This window comes from Sphaeramia orbicularis, unplaced genomic scaffold, assembly GCF_902148855.1.
Source record: "Sphaeramia orbicularis unplaced genomic scaffold, fSphaOr1.1, whole genome shotgun sequence".
In the NCBI taxonomy this organism is placed as follows: domain Eukaryota; kingdom Metazoa; phylum Chordata; class Actinopteri; order Kurtiformes; family Apogonidae; genus Sphaeramia; species Sphaeramia orbicularis.
Window position 1 is genome coordinate 113,988 of NW_021941580.1, and position 23,774 is coordinate 137,761.

At 44.1% G+C, this 23,774-nt stretch overlaps 1 protein-coding gene and 1 pseudogene across 1 annotated transcript in view; both read left to right on the forward strand.

Annotated features, from left to right (window-relative positions):
* LOC115416245 (TGF-beta receptor type-1-like) overlaps positions 1–5,621 on the forward strand; it is a 40,588-nt gene extending 34,967 nt beyond the window's left edge. Inside the window, exon 10 of the mRNA XM_030129993.1 lies at positions 5,602–5,621. The gene's annotated coding sequence lies outside the window, so the exon portion shown is untranslated. The remainder of the gene's footprint in view (positions 1–5,601) is intronic.
* Positions 1,645–16,889, forward strand: LOC115416249 (lanC-like protein 2; annotated as a pseudogene).
* Positions 16,890–23,774: the final 6,885 nt, after the last annotated feature.

Sequence of the window (23,774 nt, forward strand, 5' to 3'; positions counted from 1 at the left end):
TGCAGGGTACTACAGGGTACTGCAGAGTACTACAGGGTACTACAGAGTACTATGGGGTACTACAGGGTACTACAGGGCACTGCAGAGTACTATGGGGTACTACAGGGTACTACAGGGCACTGCAGAGTACTATGGGGTACTACAGGGTACTACAGGGCACTGTAGAGTACTATGGGGTACTACTACCTTTGTAAAGCACTTTGGATTGCCTTGTGAATGAATGGTGCTGTAGAAATAAATTACCCTTGCCTACTGGGTACTACCAGGTGCTACTGGGTACTTCTGGGTACTACCATGTGCTACTGGGTACTACCAGGTGCTACTGGTACGTCTGGGTACTACCAGGTATCACTGGGTACTTCTGGGTACTACTGGGTACTACTGGGTACCGGTGTGCAAAGGACGAGTGTTGGAGTGATGGTGATGGGAGTGACGGTGGTGGCCCCTCCCACCCCACAGTGTTCCACAGGTCCTTCGTCTCACAGCCATCAGACTACAGAACAGTTCCCCAGTGCCCCCCACACACACACACACACACACGTCCCCATCACACCATCTACATGTGTAGCCATGACGATGTAAATATGTTCATAATATTTTCATATCCAATCCAACTTTTTCTTTATATAAATATGTCTATAAATACCAGATGTCTTCTTTTTTTCTTTGTGTTTTTATTTTCACTGGTGTTTTTTTTCTACCTGCCCTTCTCTGTCTCTTGTTTGTTGTTTAACTGTAAAATGTCCCCGTGGTGGGATAAATAAATTCTGATTATCCTGCCGGCCGACAGGCCGTAACCTATTGTCGTCTGTCGTCATCTGTCATCATCTGTTGTCGTCGTCTGTTTGTCGTTGTCTGTCGTCATCGTCTGTCGTTGTCCTTTGTTGTCGTCTGTCGTCGTCTGTCGTCATCTGTTGTCCGTTACAAAACTTTCAATCATCTTTTTCTCCTAAACTCCAGTTGTGATTGACTTCACACTTGGTGTACAGCTGCTGTATGATGATGTCGACACAAGGTACTGAAATTATTTGGATCCGGATCTGATTCTGGATTTGGTGCCACTTTGACAAATGTTCCCATTCTAACAGATAGGAAGTGGATTGATCCAATAAATCAGTATCAATGATATCAAGTGTGAATTAGAATTTTGTACAGATGTGATTGAATATGAGCAAAACATGGACTATTTCTGTAATAGAATAAATACACAGAACTGGGGCAGAAGAAATGGATCTGGATACATTTAACACAGTTTTGAATTTGGCCGGTCAGATACAGGGACACTGGTCCGATTTTTATTATATTACGGGGGGGGGGGGGGTCGTCCTTGACGAGAAGTGGAGGCAGAGGAGCAGTGAGAGGAGGAAGTGGAGGGGGAGGGGAAGAAGGGGAGGGGGAGGGGCATGGATGGAGGGGGAGGGGGTTCTGATTTGTTGAGCATCAGCAGCAGTAACGGCAGTACCGGCGCTCGTACAGCGGGAGGAGGCTGCAGACATCCGGCTGAGGAGGGGAGGGGACGGCGGAGGAACCAGGAGGAGATGATCTGACACATGGGTTCACTCCGGTTCTGGTTCTGGCTCTGGTTCTGACCGCTGTGTTGTCCGGGAGACGGAGGAGGACCTGCCGGAAGCACACGGACAAACACAGCCGGGACCACAGCCGGGACCACAGCCGGGACCACGGAGACCCAGAGGCAGAGCGGAGCGGACCGTTCTACTGAGGTGGGTCTGGGTGTGGGTCTGGGTCTGGGTCTGGGTCCAGTTCAGGCCTTTTGTTTTTGTGTTGAATGGACAGTTCTACTGAGGTGGGTCTGGGTCCTGGTCTGGTTGTGAGTCTGGGTCTGGTTCTGGTTCTGAATCTGAGTCTGGTTCTGGTCCAGGTCTGGTTCTGGGTCTGGGTCCAGGTCTGGGTCCAGGTCTGGGTCTGGTTGTGGGTCCAGGTCTGGTTCTGGATCTGGGTCTGGGTCCTGGTCTGGTTGTGGGTCCAGCTGGGTCCTCTGCGCAGGTCTCAGTCCAGTCCAGGTGCCTTTCAGACCCTGAACTTCCCTCCTTCAGTCTGGAACTGAAACCCTTTAGATTCAACGGCCCCAGTCCATCTGAATCCAATTATTCCAATAATTTACTTTAAAAGTTTTAACAGAGAAAACGTTTTGTCCTGATGATTAACTAGGTGAAATTAAATTCCCTCATCTAATAAACATTTCACCAACAATCCAAAAGATTTGACCAGTTTAATTTGAAAAAAATAAAATATCTGTAGGTGACATAACGGCAGAGCAGGAGCGGGGAACGACCAAAACCACACAGCCTGAATATTTTCTTTACCATGAAATTAATTCAACTGTAAGCGCTGTCTTTTCTGCAATAATGAGCAGAAACACACAACTCCTATGTTTAGTTCAGTAGTTCACAAACAAAACCAGATTTACACACATTTACACAGATTTATACACATTTACACATATTTATACACATTTACACATATTTATACACATTTACACACATTTACACAGATTTATACATATTTACACAGATTTATACACATTTACACATATTTATAGACATTTACACATATTTATACACATTTACACAGATTTATACACATTTACACATATTTATAGACATTTACACATATTTATACACATTTACACATATTTACACAGATTTATACATATTTACACAGATTTATACACATTTACACAGATTTACACATATTTGTAGACATTTACACATATTTACACAGATTTATACACCTTTACACATATTTACACAGATTTATACATATTTACACATATTTACACATATTTATACACATTTACACATATTTACACAGATTTATACACATTTACACAGATTTACACATATTTATACACATTTACACATATTTACACAGATTTATACATATTTACACATATTTACACATATTTATAGACATTTACACATATTTACACATATTTATACACATTTACACATATTTACACATATTTATACACATTTACACATATTTACACAGATTTATACACATTTACACATATTTACACAGATTTACACAGATTTATACACATTTACACATATTTATACACATTTACACATATTTACACAGATTTATACATATTTACACATATTTATACATATTTACACAGATTTACACATTTATACACATTTACACATATTTACACATATTTATACAAATATTTACACATATTTATACATATTTACACAGATTTACACATATTTATACATATTTACACAGATTTACACATATTTACACATATTTATACATATTTACACATATTTATACACATTTACACATATTTACACATATTTATACAAATATTTACACATATTTATACATATTTACACAGATTTACACAGATTTATACATATTTACACAGATTTACACATTTATACACATTTACACATATTTATACAAATATTTACACATATTTATACATATTTACACAGATTTACACATATTTATACATATTTACACAGATTTACACATATTTATACACATTTACACATATTTATACAAATATTTACACAGATTTACACAGATTTACACAGATTTCCAGCTGCTGGTGCCTTTGAATGTGGTCCTTCAAACTGCATTTGTTCACCACCTTTTCTCCACTCACTGTGATGGATGTGCAGTGTTTGATTGATTGATTGATTTATTTATGGCTGCCCAGTGTTTTATTTATATATTTCTGTATTTATCCATGGCTGTCCAGTGTTTTATTTATGTATTTATTTGTGTATTTCTTCATGGCTGTTCAGTGTGTCTGAGGGCTTTTGTCCCTTCCGCGCCGCCGTAGCCATGGGAGACAACATGTCCAAGCGGCTCAAGCTCATCACGGCTTCAGAGGCGGAGATGGAGGAGCGGGCCTTCCCGAACCCGTACCCGGACTGGGACCAGGGGGTGGTGGGCTCCAGCTCAGGAGCAGATCTGGCTGATAATGAGCCGCTGAACGCAGAAGGAAAGGTAAGAGCTGGGGTCTGCACGGTGTTTTAGCGAGAATATTCACTAGAAGTAGAGCTAGCGTTAGCTTAGCCCTTTGCAGAATATTCACTAGAAGTAGAGCGAGTAGAGTAGATAGTATTATTTATAATATTATTTATACAGTATGATAGTATTCTTAGTTGTATTCTTGGTAGTATTCCTGGTAGTATTATCGGTAGTATTACCAGTAGTATTATTGGCAGTATTACTAGTAGTATTCTTGGTAGTATTTTTGGCAGTATTCTTGGTAGCATTATTGGTAGTATTATTGGCAGTATCCTTGGTAGTATTTTTGGTAGTGTTATTGGTAGTATTATTGACAGTATTCTTGGTATTATTATTATTAGTATTATTGGCAGTATTCTTGGTAGTATAATTGGTAGTATTCTTGGCAGTATTCTTGGTAGCATTATTATTACTATTGTTGGCAGTATTATTGGTTGTATTATTGGCACTATTCTTGGTAGTATTATTAGTAGTATCATTGGCAGTATTCTTGGTTGTATTCTTGGTCGTATCATTGGTAGTATTATTGGCACTATTCTTGGTAGTATCATTGGTAGTATTCTTGGCAGTATTCTTGGCAGTATTTTTGGTAGCATTATTGGTAGTATTATTGACAGTATTCTTGGTAGTATTATTTTTTAGTATTATTGGCAGTATTCTTGGTAGTATAATTGGTAGTATTATTGGCACTATTCTTGGTAGTATTATTAGTACTATCATTGGCGGTATTCTTGGTTGTATTCTTGGTAGTATCATTGGTAGTATTCTTGGCACTATTCTTGGTAGTATCATTGGTAGTATTCTTGGCAGTATTCTTGGTAGTATTTTGGTTGCATTATTGGTAGTATTATTGACAGTATTCTTGGTAGTATTATTTTTAGTATTATTGGCACTATTCTGGTAGTATAATTGGTAGTATTATTGGTACTATTCTTGGCAGTATTTTTGGTAGCATTATTGGTAGTATTATTGACAGTATTCTTGGTAGTAGTATTATTATTATTACTATTATTGGCAGTATTCTTGGTAGTGTAATCGGTAGTATTATTGGCTATTTTCTTGGTAGTATCCTTGGTTGTATTATTAGTACTATCATTGGCAGTATTCTTGGTTGGATTCTTGGTAGTATCATTGGTAATATTATTGGCACTATTCTTGGTAGTATCATTGGTAGTATTATTGGCAGTATTGTTAGTAGTATTCTTGGTAGTATTATTGGCAGTATTCTTGGTAGTATTATTGACAGTATTCTTGGTAGTGTTGATAGTATGCTTGGTAGTATTATTAGTAGTGTTATTGGTAGTATTATTGGTAGTATTTTTAGTGGTATTATTGGCAGTATTCGTGGTAATATTCTTGGTAGTATTATTAGTGTGGGGTGTGTGGGGTGAATACTTCATGGGGGGGGGGGGGTCCGTGATTTTCGGAGTGGAGGGGTTAGCGGTCCATCCTTGTCAGAGCGCGCAAGCGGGGGGGGGGGGTGCAGCTCCGTGATTATGTGATAGTGTGTGGGGAGGGCTGATAGCATCATTGTCCGAGCAGGAGTGAAAGTGAAACTAACTCGCTTTAAAGTTCCTCTTATTGTCCGGGCAGCACACACACACACACACACACACACACAGGAGCAACGAGCGACAGAATCTCCGTGCAGCAAAAAAAGTCAATATATCGGCTACGTACTGGCTGATGTTGATTAATTGGTGATACGCTATAATTGGCCCGATTAATCGGCCAGCAGATTAATCGGTCGGGCTCTAATTATTAGTAGTATTATTGGCAGTACTCTTGGTAGTATTATTAGTAGAATTATTGGCAGTATTCTTGGTAGTATTATTAGTAATATAATTGGCAGTATTCTTAGTAGTATTCTTGGCAGTATTATTAGTAGGTATTATTAGCAGTATTCTTGGTAGTATTCTTGGTAGTAGTATTAGTAGTACTAGAAGCACTCGGAGAGCACAGACCTCCGCCAAGGCTGATCAGTGCCCCCCCCCCCCCCCCCCCCCCCCGTGGGCCCCCCCCAACCCCGATCACCACCAAAATTGAATCATTTCTTCCTTATCCCATTTCCAACAAACCCTGAAAATTTCATCAAAATCTGTCCATAACTTTTTGAGTTATGTTGCACACTAACGGACAGACAAACAAACAGACAAACAAACCCTGGCAAAAACAGAACCTCCTTGGCGGAGGTAATTATTGGCAGTTTTCTTGGTACTGTGCTTGCACTAGGAAAATGAAAGATCTAGCCACTGTGGCTACATGAGTAGAATGAGTGTAGCCACACAAAGCCACAGCCAGTCTGGGTCCAGTCTGGGTCCAGTCTGGGTCCCTGCAGCGGGGCGTGTAGTGGACTGCAGCGACGAGTGTAGCTCCCCTGGGAAATTTGGGGAAAAATGAAGTCTTTTTCCTGCATTCTGGTGCATTTTGAGCTTAAAAATATGTTCAATCTGGTTTAGTTTCATACAAAAAAAATCAAATTTTCATAATCAAAGAATCAAATCAAAATTTCTCCAAAAAATTAATTTCTTTCTTTATTAAGAGGTGCAATGATGATGTGAAGGATCATAACTGGGCTAGTGAGGGATCTGATCATAACATTCCAACAACATGGATCCAGATCATCAAAAATTCAGAGTGAAACCTCTGAGTATGATACCATACATTAGGGATGCATTGATACCACTTTTTCCAGACCGAGTAAGAGTACTTACATTTGATTACTTGCCAGTATCGATCCTAGTCCTTAATAATCCCATTCCAGTTGTTAGTTCCTTTTGTAAATGTGCTTTATTGTCGTTGTCATTAGTCTGACTGGAACAAAGTGCTGCTACTGACATTTAATGTGTTGGAATGAGCGTTTGGCAATTAATCCACCAGGGGGCGCCGCTCTGAATTAACCATACTGGACAAATACCACGAAGAAGAGGAAAGTTTAATGAGAAGAAGAGGAAGAAGAAAGTCAGTAATACCAAACCTGTAGACGACAGAGGGAACACTACTGTGATACTAATGTTAGAGTTTTCTCTGTAAGGTTTAAAAGTTTAGCTTCAGCAGGAAGAGAAAAGACAAATGAGTGACGGGTTTGGTTTTCACTTCCGCTGGCGGCGGTCCGCACCGCTCTGTACTCCCGCTGGTATTCTCTGTCTGGGTACTCATCCTCCATCAGCTGGAAAACAGATGAATGTAGTCAGATTACAGACAGAAGGCTGCGTCTGTATCTGTCTGTGTCTGAACGGTACTGTCAGTCAGCCTTACTCTGATCACCCTCATTTATTTGGTTCCATCTCCACACTCTTCACACTCACACACATTATTCCTCCTCCTCGTACCTGCTGCACTGAACTGGGAATGTCACACGGATTTAACTCTTTCCCCGCCAATGACAAGATTTTCGTCAATCCCGTGTTTTCACTGTTATACTGTAGTTGAAGCTGTTGCGGATCGTGTAAATTACTTTCCTTAGTCCATAAACAAACAATTAAGCAGCTTTTTTGGAAAAAATGACGGACCGGGTGTTAACATTTTCGCACTGGAATCACCGTACCCCATGGCAACACATCCAGCGCCAGTCACTGTGAATGAGGAAATGCAGACTGTGTAGGAACCGTGGCGCAGTTTCAAAAGCCTAAAAGATGATTATGGAGACAGAGTCTTGACAATTCAATATATGATGGAGCTACAGAAGAACCATTTAGAGACAGGAACGGAGAAATAGAAGGTAAGGGAGATGGACACGGAACACGGGAAACACTGATCGGCTCAGGTCCGACACGGAGATTGGGGGGGGGGGGCAGAGACAGTGACAGACAGGAGGAAGAGGAAAAGAGACATTTATAGAGGATGTTCAAGGAGAAGTCAGACAACCAGATGTAGGAGAAGACAAAGGACAGCTACTCTGCATCTGTTAGATTCAGACTGAGGACAGATTCAACACAGATGTGTTTCAGCTCCATAATGTCAGCAGGACACAGGTAAGACACTCTGATCTGGCTTTGGTATGAAATAAATAAATACATATATTCATTCATAGATAAATAACTAGATGTCCATATAATTATTTACAGATCAAACACAGCAGGTGGTCCAACAGCAGGATGTGGTGCAGCCAAGGAAAGGCCAGAAATCTACAGTATTTAGTGCATTTGTTTCTTCTTTTTCTTGAAAATGAGGAATACTGAAGTGTTTATATCAAAAAGCTAAACTAATATGTGGAAGACTTATAACTGATGTATGTAAATGTGATAAGTTTAGAAGGAACCTGATGCTTTAGAAGATGTTTGGTCTAAAGTTTGGTGTGGATTCCCCTAACATTTTGTGGAATGATGGGATATCTTAGAGCTGTTTGTTACTATTATTGTTGTTGTTGTTATTTTATTTTGTGATTTTGAATACAGTGTTACTGTTGTAAAGAAGAGTCAAAAATGTAAATAGGAAATCAGTTTTATCTTGAAAATCAATATCTTTGAAAAAAAAAAAGCAACTTTTCTCTGTTTTTTGCTCAAAATTCATTTTTTTCCAGAAAATGACCAATATTCAAATGTTATATCTCACAAACAATTAAGATAGAATAAAATCGTTTTTTGTGTTTAAAAGTTGAAGTTCTGGTCTTTCTTTGGATGTATTGGTGTTCAGCATACTCCTAACACAACATTTTCAGTCATCCTCCCAAGCTTAGTGAAAATGACCAAAAAGGCTGGGCGCTGGCTACCACTCACTGGAAAATGCTCTGGCAGGGAAAGAGTTTAGTGGTATCAGTGCATTTGTATCAGATTACTTTTAACGGACTACACACACTGAGTATCGGAGCTGATACTCGTATCGAAATCGGTGCATCTCCACCATACATCCTATCTTGATGTAATTTTTTAAAATAAATTTACATTCTGGCTTACCTTTGCTTCACCAGCTCTTGCTTTCAATAGATATTGTACATGATGAAATGAACGAGCGGTAACTTCCCACAAGTGACGTGTGAAGTGTGAATTCGTAAAAAATTGGAAATGTTCGGGTGAGTTGGATTGCTCTTGGCAGCGCTCTTCAGTAATGGAGACTGCATTTGTTATTGTCCTTGGTTATCGCGTGGACATTTTCGATCAGAGATGTAAGTTGGTTGATTTGGCAAAAAAATACCTTGGCCACTGTGGCTACTTGGGTTGAAAACAACTTCACCAACCAGGAAAATGCATTGCCAATGGTGATGTGGTGATAGGCTAGTGCAAGCCTAGTGGTAGTATTCTTGACAGTATTCTTGGTAGTATTATTATTAGTATTATTGGTAGTATTCTTGGTAGTAATACTGACAGTATTCTAGGTAGAATTCTTGATAGTCTACTTGGTAGTATTCTTGACAGTATTATTAGTAGTATATGGGTAGTATTCTTGGTAGTACTCTTGGTAGTATTACTGAGGGTCCACTGGTTGGACGGGGTGGTCCTTGCACTGGACCCGGGGCGGCATGTCCTCAAGTTTGCAGACGACTCAGTGATTGTGTCTCTTCTTAGGGATGATGATCCTGATCATGGCCCTGTAGTGTCTGAATTCACAGACTGGTGTAGCACATCCTTTTAAGTGTGGAATGTGTCTAAAACCAAAGAGATGACTGTAGATTTTAGAAAGAATCCTGCAGTCTTCTCTCCTGTCATCATTAATGGACAGGCTGTTGAGGTGGTTCAGCAGTAGGAATATCTGGGAATGGTGCTGGGCCACAGGCTAACTTTTGAATCTCAGGTGGATGCTGTATGTAAAAAGGCTCATCAGAGGATGTATTTTTACCGTAAACTTTGCACTTTCAAAGTGGATAACACTTTTATGAAAATGTTTTATTCTTGTTTTATTGAGTCTATGTTGACCTTTTCTTTTATCAGCTGGTATGGGCTGCTTACCCTTAAAAATAGGAACAGGTTGCAGGGCATCACTAAAGTGTGCAGCAAAATTGCTGGCACCACACTCACTGATGTGACTGTGTTGTACCAGAGGTGGACTCTGAAGAAGGCTCAGTCAGTCCTGGATGATCCCAGTCATCTCCTTTATGATGTGTTCAGGTTGCTTCCATCAGGTCGCAGATACAGTATTCCTAAATGTAGGACCAATAGGATGAGGAATTCTTTGCTTCCGGCAGCTATTGTTCTGCTGAATAATTCTTTATAATGTTGGTGCTATTGTTTTTAATGGATTATTTATTGTATGGTTTGTTGTCCATGTGAAACTGCTGGCTGTAGAACAAATTTCCCCTGGGGGATAGTAAAGTTTACCTTGACCTTGACCTTGGACTGGGTGGTCCTTCCACTGTGTTCACTCATTTGTTGGGCAGATAAAACTTGTCTGGACATGAGTTGTTGAAAATCCTCTTCTTTCTTTTTTGTGTTTGATAAATGTGCTCACAGTGTTGGTTTCATTTGTGTATTTCTTTGTTTGGATGTGGTCTTCCATGTGTCTGATAAATCTTCTTTTTGTTGTGTTTAGGTCAGTGCAGCTTTCCAGAAAAAAGTCCAAAATAAGATTAAAGATCTGGTTCAGCAGATGGAAGAAGGTCTGAAGACGGCCGACCCACACGACTTCTCCACTTATACTGGATGGACAGGTCTGTCTGCATACTAGTACAGCAGAAGTACTACAGAAGTACTATAGAAATACTGCAAAAGTACTGCAGAATTACTGTAGAAACATGGCAGAAATACAGGTAAATACAGCTGAAATACTGAAGAAATACAGCAAGAAATACTACAGAAGTACAGCAGAAATACTACAGAAGCACTGCAGAAATACTGGCAGAAGTACAGCAGAAATATTGTAGAAATACTGCAGAAGTACTACAGAAATACTGCAGAAGTGCTACAGAAATACTGAAGAAATACTGCGGAAATGCAGCTGAAGTACAAGAGAAATGGAGCAAAAAAAACTATAGAAATACTGCAGAAGTACTACAGAAATACAGCTCAAGTACAGGAGAAATACTACAGAAATACTGCAGAAGTACTACAGAAATAATGAAGAAATACTGACTAAACACTACATAAATCTTAGATAAATACTATACTTAATCCCATGTTAGTACTACATAAACCTTGTATATGTACTATATAAATCATGTATTACTCCAGTCCAGCCCAGTATCTCTAGTCCAGTCCAGTATCTCCAGTCCAGTATCTATTTTATTTTTTTTTTATGTTACCTTTATTTAACCAGGAAAACCTCTTTGAGATTAAGAATCTCTTTTTCAAGAGTGTCCTGGCCAAGACGGGCAGCAGTACATTAAATAGTTACAGACAGACTTCCATACATAAAACGAATACATAAAAAGCACATAGACAGTCAAACCTTCCAAAGTCAACTCAAAAGTGCTCATGAAATGTAGACAAAGTGCGTCAGGTAAGACATCTGCAGACAGGTATCTCCCTCTCTAAGTCACACAGCATCCTCTTAAAAGTGTCCAACGAAACCAGATCCTGCAGTTTCAGGTCTTTTTGTCGTCATTCCAGGTGAATGGGGCCGAAAACCTGAAGGCCTTTTTCCCCCCGTTCAGTTCTAACTTTAGGAACAGACAACAAGAAAAAATCCTGAGAATGCAGATTATAAGAGTCTGTGGTTCTCCGACCGATGTAGGTCTGAAGGTAGGATGGGAGCAGACCTAGAATAGACTTGTAAATTAAATACGCCAGTGACTCAGTCTGCGAGCCGACAAAGAAGACCATCCTACACGATCATAAAGCAGACAATGATGGGAAAGAGATTTAAAATTGCTGATGAACCTCAGAGCTCCATGATCCACACTGTCCAGTGACCGTAAACTGTGGGTGGAGGCATGCATGTACAAGACATCATCAGTCCAGTCCAGTATTACTCCAATCCAGTCCAGTATTACTCCAGTCCAGTATCTCCAGACCAGTCCAGTATTACTACAGTCCAGTATTACTCCAGTTTAGTCCAGTATCTCTTGTCCAGTCCAGTATTACTCCAGTCCGGTATCTCTAGTCCAGTCCAGTGTTACTTCAGTCCAGTATGTCCAGTCCAGTATCTCCAGTCCAGTCCTGCTCTGCTGACTCCCTTGCAGTCAATCCCAGGTTTCTTAAAGCTGTGGGTCCTCTCCTCCTCCAGGCATTGCCGTGCTCTACCTACAGCTGCACCGGGTTTCCCATGAGCCTTCACACCTGCAAAGGGCGCTGGACTATGTGAAGAGGGCCATGCGGATCCTGAATGGCCGAAAAGTGACCTTCCTGTGTGGGGACGCAGGACCACTGGCAGTGGGAGCAGTGGTCCACCACCGGCTGAACAACAGCAGCGACAGCAAGGACTGTGTCAGCAGGTGAGGGGTAGGGTTAGGGTTAAGGGGGTTAGGGTTAGGAACAGGGGTAGGGTTAGGGTTAAGGGGGTTAGGGTTAGGAACAGGGATAGGGTTAGGGTTAAGGGGGTTAGGGTTAGGTTAAGGGGGTTAGGGTTAGGAACAGGGTAGGGTTAGGGTTAAGGGGGTTAGGGTTAGGAACAGGGGTAGGGTTAGGGTTAAGGGGTTAGGGTTAGGAACAGGGTTAGGGTTCAGAGGGTTAGGGTTCAGCCTGTAAAAACTGTTCTGCTGCCGCTCCTCCAGTGTTACCATTTCTGTGTTGCGTTCAGGCTCCTCTCTGCGTGTTGCGTTCGGGCTCCTCTCTGTTGTTGCGTTCAGGCTCCTCTCTCTGTGTTGCGTTCAGGCTCCTCTCTGTGTGTTGCGTTCAGGCTCCTCTCTGTGTGTTGCGTTCAGGCTCCTCTCTGTGTGTTGCGTTCAGGCTCCTCTCACTGCATTCAGGCTCCTCTCTGTGTGTTGCGTTCAGGCTCCTCTCTGTGTGTTGCGTTCAGGCTCCTCTCTCTGCATTCAGGCTTCTCTCTGTGTGTTGCGTTCAGGCTCCTCTGTATGTTGCGTTCAGGCTCCTCTCTCTCTGCATTCAGGCTTCTCTCTGTGTGTTGCGTTCAGGCTCCTCTCTGTGTGTTGCGTTCAGGCTCCTCTCTGTGTGTTGCGTTCAGGCTCCTCTCTGTGTGTTGCGTTCAGGCTTCTCTCTGTGTGTTGCGTTCAGGCTCCTCTCTGTGTGTTGCGTTCAGGCTCCTCTCTCTGCATTCAGGCTCCTCTCTGTGTGTTGCGTTCAGGTCCTCTCTGTGTTGCATTCAGGCTCCTCTCTCTGTGCCGCGTTCGGGCTCCGCTTTGTGTGTTGCGTTCAGGCTCCTCTCTCTGTGTTGCTTCAGGCTCCGCTTTGTGTGTTGCGTTCAGGCTCCTCTCTCTGTGTTGCATTCAGGTTCCTCTCTGTGTTGCGTTCAGGCTCCTCTCTCTGTGTTGCGTTCAGGCTCCGCTTTGTGTGTTGCGTTCAGGCTCCTCTCTGTGTTGCGTTTGGGCTCCTCTCTGTGTTGCATTCAGGCTCCTCTCTCTGTGTTGCGTTCAGGCTCCTCTCTGTGTTGCGTTCGGGCTCCTCTCTCTGTGCCGCGTTCGGGCTCCTCTCTCTGTGTTGCGTTCAGGCTCCTCTCTCTGTGTTGCGTTCGGGCTCCTCTCTGTGTTGCGTTCGGGCTCCTCTCTCTGTGTTGCGTTCAGGCTCCTTTCTCTGTGCCGCGTTCGGGCTCCTCTCTCTGTGTTGCATTCAGGCTCCTCTCTCTGTGCCGCGTTCGGGCTCCTCTCTCTGTGTTGCGTTCAGGCTCCTCTCTCTGTGCCGCGTTCGGGCTCCTCTCTCTGTGTTGCGTTCAGCTCCTCTCTCTGTGTTGCGTTCAGCTCCTCACGCTGCAGCGGTCCGTGCTCAGTCCAGACTCAGACAGCCAGATGAGCTGCTGTACGGTCGTGCTGGTTTCCTGTTCGCTCTGCTGTACATCACAAGGAGATGGGAGAGGACACAGTGGACAAGAGACCATCATAAGGTACTACTGACACACACACACAGACACACACATATACAGACAGACAGACACAGACACACACATACAGACAGACACGACCGCATATACAGCCAGACAGACACACACAGACACACATAACAGACAGATACACACATACAGACACACCACACATATACAGACACACACATACAGACACCAACACATATACAGACAGACACACATACAGACACACACACACATATACAGACAGACACATACATACAGACACACACAGACAGACACACACACACACAATATACAGACAGACAGACACCAACACATATACAGACAGACACACACACACACACACAGACACACACATATACAGACAGACAGACACAGACACACACATACACACAGACACACACATACAGACACAGACACAGACACACACACACAGACACACACATATACAACAGACACCATATACAGACAGACACACACATACAGACACAACACCCATATACAGACGACACACACACACATATACAGACACACATACAGACACGCATATACAGACACACAGCACACACACACACACACACAGACACACACACACACAGTGTTGACTTTAACTCTTGTCCTTCCAGTGTCAGTCTGTTCAGTCAGATCCACACCACAACTTTAAAACACAACTACCTATTTTATTTTTCTTCATTCGTTCATGAAAATGAGAAATTTCATTTTTCTCAAAGATTGATGTTCAAGATAAAACTGATTTTTTCATTGACTTTGTGACCTCCTTATTTCCAACAGTGACACTGTGTTCAAATGACACTGTTCAAGAATAAAACAATAATAATTAACATTCTGGACCTTCCAACCTGGACTGGTGTTTGGACCTTCTGTCTGTCACACCATGCGCGCCACTCTAGACTGGGTAAAAAAAAAATTTAATCGATCTTAGATCGATTTCTTGTATTTTGCGTAATCGATTTAGTGGATGATATGGATTTTTCAGAGCAGGACCAGAGTACGCAGAAGCACGACCGCTCTCCATCTGCGAACCCCAGGGGAAGACTCGCTTGGTCTCGCTTGTGACGGCTCTGGTGCAGGAAGGGTGGAGTAAAGCCCTGAGCTGGAGCTCCTCCTGTCCTTAAACTGAAACCACAGTGTGAAGGAAATGGAACCATGGAGGTTCTACCAAGAGTCCACAAGCCAGCTGTTGTTGGAATAATACTTAGATCCATACTATCACCTATGGCTGAGTATGGAGTTAGAGGAAGAGGAAAGACACAATGTCCGACACCCCCCCCCCCCCCCCCCCTGAGTAGAAGCCACCAGCCATAAAACAGATACAGATGATGCAGAAGTCCGTTCATCCACTGTAGAACATGGCCATGTTTTGTGTCTGTTCATTATTTCACAGCAGATTCAGCTCCTTCTGCTCAAATGTCAGATTTATTTCCTTTCTAATATCTTATTGACCACAGTATTGATGGTTTGCATGACTGCGGTGGTCAATAATCAGGTTACAACTCAAAAATGTACTTTGGTATCACTAAATTATCTGAATCAATCAATTAATCTGAATCAAATCAATATTGGAACTAATCGAATCATGATTAATCGATTCAGAACCTTATGAATCGAAATTGATTGATTATGGAAATTGGTCATGATACCCAGGCCTAGTCCCCCCCCCCCCCTTTAATAATCTCTGGTTGGACGTGTCGTCTTCTGTGGTTTCTGCAGGTGTGTCGTCCATCTTAGACTCGGGGCAGAGTCTGTCCTCAGATCAGAAGAAGACTGAGCGCTGTCCTCTGCTCTACCAATGGCACAACAAGCAGTACATCGGCGCGCCCCCCACGGCCTCGCAGGCATCTACTACATGCTCCTGCAGGTGAGGGGTCCAACAGGGGGTGCAAGAGGAGGTACTAGAGGGGATCTTGGGTCGTCCTGGGTCATCAGGCCTGAGTCTGCTTCGGGAAGTCCTGTCCCTGTCCTGTCCCTGTGTCCTTGTCCTGTCCCTGTCCTGTCTTCTGAAGGTCTGGGATGTATGTGGTGTCTGACAGGAGTCTGAACTAACTGGACTGAACATGTTTCTCTGTCTGGCCTCTGTGTCCTCTGTAGCCCGGTGCGGGGTCCATCCGACCTCCTATCCGAGCTGGTCCGACCCAGCATCGACTATGTGCGCCATAAGAGGTTCCGCTCAGGAAACTACCCCTCCTCCTCAGCAACGAGACGGACCGGCTGGTCCACTGGTGTCATGGAGCGCCAGTTGTGGTCCATATGCTGATCATGGCATATAAGGTGAGACCACAGTGACCCTAACCCTAACCCCAACCCTAACCCTAACCCTCCAAGCATCAATCATAGAAGCACAGTGACACCTTGTGGTGCAGATCTACATTGCATCAGTCACACATTAGTGTGGACACACCCCACCAGGTCAGACTTACCCCAGTCCGCTAACCCCACCAGGTTTCTTGTTCGTATTTCTTGTTCCTGTTTCTCGTTTGTATTTCTTTGTGTTTCCTGTTTCTAACCCTGATCCTAACCTTGTTCCTGTTCCTAACCCTTACCCTGTTCCTGCTCCTAACCCTGGCAGGTGTTTAAGGAGGACAAGTACCTGAAGGAGGCGTCAGAGTGTGCAGAGCTCATTTGGCAGATGGGTCTGCTGGGAAAGGCTACGGCATTTGCCACGGCACACGCCGGCAACGGCTATGCCTTCCTGTCTCTGTACAAGGTCACCCAGGATAAGAAGTACCTGTACCGCACCTGCAAGGTAACCCCAGCACTGGTCCCACCCCTTACAACCAACCTCCACCCCTTAATAACCCCCTCCACCCTTTACAACGATCTCCACCCCTTAATACTGACTTCCACCCCTTACAACCCTCTGAATCCACCTTTAGACCAGGTTTAACCCCCTTTGGTCTGGTCTCTTGTCCTTCCTCCAGTTTGCTGAGTGGTGTCTGGACTATGGAACCCATGGGTGTCGGATCCCGGACAGACCCTACTCTCTCTTTGAAGTACTTCTGTTTTTTGACTAAAATTGCTTTGACGCGTTTCTTCCCTTGGTGGACCAGGACCAGTACCTGTTCTGCAGACTCTGTCTCCGGGATCAGGGTCAGGGTTAGGAACAGGGGTCAGGGTTTTGAACTGGGTTCAGGAGTCAGGGTTGGAACAGGGGTCAGGGTTTGAAACAGGGTTCAGGGTCAGGGTTAGGTACAGGGTCGGGTTTGGAACAGGGTTCAGGGTCAGGGGTCAGGGTTTGGAACAGGGGTCAGGGTTAGGTACAGGGGTCAGTTTGGAACAGGGTTCAGGGGTCAGGGTTAGGTACAGGGGTCGGGTTTGGAACAGGGTTCAGGGTCAGGGTTTGGAACAGGGGTCAGGGTCAGGGGTCAGACTTGTGTACTTATGGGTCATGTGTCTAATGTCAGTCTTCCTGTCCTGTCAGTATGGGCGGGACCATCCACTTCCTGTCAAGCTGGCCAATCCAGATGCTTCCTGTTTTCCCGCCTTTGAACTTTGACCTGCGGCTGAAGTGACTGAGGACGCTAATGTTAACACTAACGACTGATCCAACCTGATTGGACGCTAACGTGGACTGATCCAACCTGATTGGACGCTAACGTGGGACTGATCCAACCTGATTGGACGCTGACATGACTCCGTTTAAAACTGGAACGGTGTTTCTTTGTGCTCGACCTTTGACCCTCGGTGACCTGGGATCAGACTGTGACCCTAATTGGACACAGGTGTGACATGATGAGGAGGTGGGCGTGGTCTGAACCGTGGAAGAGACGCTTGGCCTCGGAGCACCACCACACCACCCTTTACAAGGACACGCCCCCAGCCTTTACAAGGACACGCCCTCAGCCTTTACGCCGATGCGGACACAAGGACACGCCCCCAACCTTTACGCTGATACGGACACAAGGACACGCCCCCAACCTTTACACTGACACAAGGACACGCCCCCAGCCTTTACAAGGACACGCCCTCAGCCTTTACGCCAATGCGGACACAAGGACACGCCCCCAACCTTTACGCTGATACGGACACAAGGACACGCCCCCAGCCTTTACACTGACTCAAGGACACGCCCCCAGCCTTTAAACTGACACAAGGACACGCCCTAGCCTTTAATATGGCATGTGTGTGTCTGTAAATGTGGGTGTTGTCTGACTGTAATGTGGGTGTGGTCTGACTGTAATGTGGGTGTGGTCTGACTGTAGCTACAGCCCTGTGCATGCTAATGCTAACTGTAATTAGCTGTGGGAGCCTGATTTGCTGTTACCGTGGTGATGCTCAGTGTTTGTAGGTGTGTCCTTTTAGTTCTATGTGTTTGTATCTTTCATCTGGTCCAAGGTTCTGATTGGATCAGTTCTGGTTCAAAGTTCTGATTCGAGGCCCAGAACTTCAGGTCCTGGACCCGCTGAATGTTTTCACTTTAAATATTCAATTAAATGTGAATAAAACTTCCATCCATCCATCCATCCATCCATTCTCTTCCGCTTATCCGGGCCGGGTCGCGGGGGTAACAGTCTAAGCAGGGATGCCCAGACTTCCCCCTGAATAAACTTGTCTGTCAAAAACACAGACAAACTGCAGTGTGTGGTGTGGTTATGGTGACATCATGAAGGATCTGACCAATCTGGTCCGGTTTCTTTCCTCCTGTTCTCCTGGTTCTTTCCTCCTGTTCTCTGGTTCTTTCCTCTCTGGTTCTTTCCTCCTGTTCTTCTGGTTCTTTCCTCCTGTTCTCTGGTTCTTTCCTCCTGTTCTTCTGGTTCTTTCCTCCTGTTCTCTGGTTCTTTCCTCCTGTTCTCATGGTTCTTTCCTCCTGTTCTCTGGTTCTTTCCTCTGTTCTTCTGGTTCTTTCCTCCTGTTCTCTGGTTCTTACCTCCTGTTCTCCTGGTTCTTACCTCCTGTTCTCTGGTTCTTTCCTCCTGTTCTTCTGGTTCTTTCCTCCTGTTCTCTGGTTCTTTCCTCCTGTTCTCTGGTTCTTTCCTCCTGTTCTTCTGGTTCTTTCCTCCTGTTCTCTGGTTCTTTCCTCCTGTTCTTCTGGTTCTTTCCTCCTGTTCTCTGGTTCTTTCCTCCTGTTCTCTGGTTCTTTCCTCCTGTTCTCTGGTTCTTTCTTCTTCCTGTTCTCTGGTTCTTTCCTCCTGTTCTTCTGGTTCTTTCCTCCTGTTCTCTGGTTCTTTCCCTCCTGTTCTCCTGGTTCTTTCCTCCTGTTCTCTGGTTCTTTCCTCCTGTTCTCCTGGTTCTTTCCTCCTGTTCTTCTGGTTCTTTCCTCCTGTTCTTCGGTTCTTTCCTCCTGTTCTCTGGTTCTTTCCTCCTGTTCTCTGTTCTTTCCTCCTACCCTGGAAGGCCCCTCCTTTACCCCCACTTCCACATCACAGCCCGCCCCAGGTTCTCCACATATTCAACACACTAGCCCCCTCTGCTGGAGGAACTGCACTTACACATTGGCTTTATTTCACATCCTGTTCAGCACCGCAACCCACGTCAGTCCCACAAGGCCCCCCCCCCCCCCCCCCCCCCCCATTAAACACATACACTCACACAAAGATGCATAAAATAAATCGGCACTTAACTCGCCACACTTGGCAAGACCCCCCCTCCCCCCCGGGGTCTGAGTTTAAGGCGCCGTCCAACTCCCCGAGAAAACGGCTTCATTGCGACGCAGGTCCGACCCGGCCGGTGGCGGATGCTGTCTAGCAAAGGCAGTGGCGAAGAGCGGCGGCGGACCCAACCCGCCGACAGCAGCGATGGCGTAGAGCAGCAGCGGCACACCCAGTACGCCAGCAAAGGTAATGGTGAGAAGCAGCTGGACCTGGCACTTTACTAACCCAATTCTTACTATCCTACAGGTGGCATCCGGCCTCCCCCTAGCACTGGAACCGTTAACCCCCTATCCTCGCTGTCTTCGTCGCCGGTGGCCCTAAACAGCCACAGACGACTCCCAGCTCTTTTCCCACAGTGTCAAGACACAAGCTCCACCCCCTGCTGCTGACCAACTGCCTTTGAAATCCCGCAAACCCAGAGTGTCTCCGTCCGGTAATCACAGACACCTGCTGTCAATCCACTCTGGTGGTTCAGGTCCATCAGTCCTTCCCCTGTTCTTTCTCTCTTCTTGAACCCGTCCTGTCCCTATCCTGTTCTGTCATCATACTCTTTTGAACCTTGTCCAGTCCGTTCTTTCTGCAGTCTGGGGTGTCGTCACGATTCAGAGGGACTTGCCCCTTTCAGGTTCTGGTATGCCTCGTATCTGCTACGTGGAACCGGCTCAACTCCACTTGACTCCACTCTGGTACCAGGTCCTATTCCAGACCCTTTCCACTCTGGTACCAGGTCCTATTCCAGACCGGTTCCACTCTGGTACCAGGTCCTATTCCAGACCCTTTCCATTCCAGATCCTCCCTCTTTCCAGTCCCTGGTCTCATAGCGATGCGGTGCGTTCCTTCTGTGTGCTCTGCTCACAGTTGCTGATAAACTCACTGGTTGCCTGTTGTCTGGTCAAACTCCTGCTGAATGTTTGCGTCTGAACCTCCTGGACAAACCATGGTGTAGTTTTACAGACTGTCATCATGTGGATTCACCTACTGACAGATTTACTGGAAAAGGGCGGGGCACACACACACTGACCAATCAGAGGTCTGCAGTGTTTACACAGTGTCACCTTTAGTACCTGGTCCCCAGTCCTGGAACCTCAACGGAGGAGGTACCAAAAACTAGTACCAGCTACCAGATTCCAGGTCCTTTTTCGTAATGGAAACGCAAATAGGCCGAGTCGAGTCGAGTCGGTACCACGTAGTGGAAACATGGCATTAGTGTCCGTACCCCCTCCAGCCCCTCCTGATGTCTCCTGTATTGTCCTTCTGAGCTCTTCCACTAGTCTCTCCTGTCTCTGTCCCCCCCTTCCTGCTGTGCTAGTCTTGGGGGGTTCCTACTAGCGGTGCAGACTGTGGTACTGGAGTTTGTGTCCTTCCCTGGGCTGAGGTACCGACCTGGGCTCCCATAGGTTCCAGATTTTCTAACGGTGAACGATATGTCGCTGTACGGTTCAGTATTCGATTGCTTGTTGTGTGTCCTGATCTGAGCTGGTCTACAGTAGTACCCTCTGGACCACCACCAGTGGGCCCTCTATAGTCCCCTCTGCTGCTGGTGCTGTTTGGGTGTTCTGCTCGGCTCTTTGGTCGTGGGCGGTGTCGTCTGCTGGTCTTTCAGACAGTTGAAGCTCATTGTTGCTTACATCAAAAATAGTCCAGTTCTTTAAACATAAACTCGTCCTCCGTTCCTTTTTCAGAAAATGCTCAGTTTCCTTATCGAACCAACTAAACAGGTAAACATGTACCTTCAGTCCAGTGTACCAGTTAGTCCAGTGGTTGTGTTTTCTTCCAGGTCAGTAAATGAACAGTTCATTTGGTTTCTGTGATTTCACAGTAGAATGTGTGATGGTATTAAACTGAACTGTGTCAGTGAAGGAGCAGATCTGAAAACAGCTGTCAATCAAACCGCATTCAGCCTTCGGACCCGTCCTCCGATTGGCGCACGGAAGCTCGGTGTCCGGCCCAGCCGAGCTCCGCCCACAGCTCCAAGGAGAAGTGAACAACATCCAGTCCACTGATTTGGGATAAAGCTGATTCTGAACCAACTGGTCTGAGAGACGAACGTGTTCCAACACATTTGGAGTCAATGAAATGAAAACAACTGAACAGATTTGAGTATTTAATGGGAGTCATTTTAGGAGAAGAGGAGCTTCCACTGTGGTTGGACAGAAAACACCTGTGGACCTGGTGGGTCTGGTGGGCCTGGTGGGTCTGGTGGTGTTGTTTTTGCCTGTGGTGGTGAGTGCACAGCTATGGGTTTGTTTGGGTTCTAGGTCTGTGGTCTGGGTTCTAAGTCTACTGTTGGTGCTGACTGGGCTGAGGTTGCTCATCTGGTTTTGCTTCTTTTTGAACCTCTTAACTCATCTGGTTTTGCTTCTTTTTGAACCTCTCTTAACTCATCTGGTTTTGCTTCTTTTTGAACCTCTCTTAACTCATCTGGTTTTGCTTCTTTTTGAACCTCTTTAACTCATCTGGTTTTGCTTCTTTTGAACCTCTTTTAACTCATGTGGTTTTGCTTCTTTTTGAACCTCTTAACTCATCTGGTTTTGGTTCTTTTTGAACCTCTTTTAACTCATCTGGTTTTGCTTCTTTTTGAACCTCTTTTAACTCATGTGGTTTTGCTGCTGTTTGAACCTCTTTTAACTCGTGGTTTTGGTTCTTTTTGAACCTCTTTTAACTCGTGGTTTTGCTTCTTTTTGAACCTCTTTTAACTCGTGGTTTTGCTTCTTTTTGAACCTCGTGGTTTTGCTTCTTTTTGAACCTCTTTTAATCATCTGGTTTTGCTTCTTTTTGAATCTCTTTTAACTCATGGTTTTGCTTCTTTTGAACCTGCTTTAACTCGTGGTTTTGCTTCTTTTGAATCTCTTTTAACTCATGGTTTTGCTTCTTTTTGAACCTGCTTTAACTCGTGGTTTTGCTTCTTTTTGAACCTGCTTTAACTCGTGGTTTTGCTTCTTTTTGAACCTGCTTTAACTCGTGGTTTTGCTTCTTTTTGAACCTCTTAATCGTGGTTTTGCTTCTTTTTGAACCTGCTTTAACTCGTGGTTTTGCTTCTTTTTGAACCTCTTTTAACTCGTGGTTTTGCTTCTTTTTGAACCTGCTTTAACTCGTGGTTTTGCTTCTTTTTGAACCTCTTTTAACTCGTGGTTTTGCTTCTTTTTGAACCTCTTTTAACTCGTGGTTTTGCTTCTTTTTGAACCTCTTTTAACTCATGTGGTTTTGCTTCTTTTTGAACCTCTTTAACTCATGTGGTTTTGCTTCTTTTTGAACCTCTTTTAACTCGTGGTTTGCTTCTTTTTGAACCTCTTTTAACTCATGTGGTTTTGCTTCTTTTTGAACCTCTTTTAACTCGTGGTTTTGCTTCTTTTTGAACCTCTTAACTCGTGGTTTTGCTTCTTTTTGAACCTCTCTTAACTCATGGTTTTGCTTCTTTTTGAACCTCTCTTAACTCATCTGGTTTTGCTTCTTTTTGAACCTCTTAACTCATCTGGTTTGCTTCTTTTGAACCTCTTTTAACTCATGTGGTTTTGCTTCTTTTTGAACCTCTTTTAACTCATGTGGTTTTGCTTCTTTTTGAACCTCTTTTAACTCATGGTTTTGCTTCTTTTTGAACCTCTTTTAACTCATGTGGTTTTGCTTCTTTTTGAACCTCTTTTAACTCGTGGTTTTGCTTCTTTTTGAACCTGCTTTAACTCGTGGTTTTGCTTCTTTTGAACCTCTTTTAACTCGTGGTTTTGCTTCTTTTGAACCTCTTTTAACTCGTGGTTTTGCTTCTTTTTGAACCTCTTTTAATCATGTGGTTTTGCTTCTTTTTGAACCTCTTTTAACTCGTGGTTTTGCTTCTTTTTGAACCTCTTTTAACTCTGGTTTTGCTTCTTTTGAACCTCTTTTAACTCATGTGGTTTTGCTTCTTTTTGAACCTCTTAACTCGTGGTTTTGCTTCTTTTTGAACCTGCTTTAACTCGTGGTTTTGCTTCTTTTTGAACCTCTTTTAACTCGTGGTTTTGCTTCTTTTTGAACCTCTTTTAACTCGTGGTTTTGCTTCTTTTTGAACCTCTTTTAACTCGTGGTTTTGCTTCTTTTTGAACCTCTTTTAACTCATGTGGTTTTGCTTCTTTTTGAACCTCTTTAACTCGTGGTTTTGCTTCTTTTTGAACCTCTTTTTGCTCATCTGGTTTTTCTTCTTTTTAACCTCTTTTAGCTCGTCTGGTTTTGCTTTTTTTGAACCTCTTTTTGTGGCTTTTGTTTTGGTCCATCTCTTGTGGTTTGTTCTTTTCCAGTTGCGTTTAGTTCTTCAGGAAACACTGACAGTCTGTTGACAGT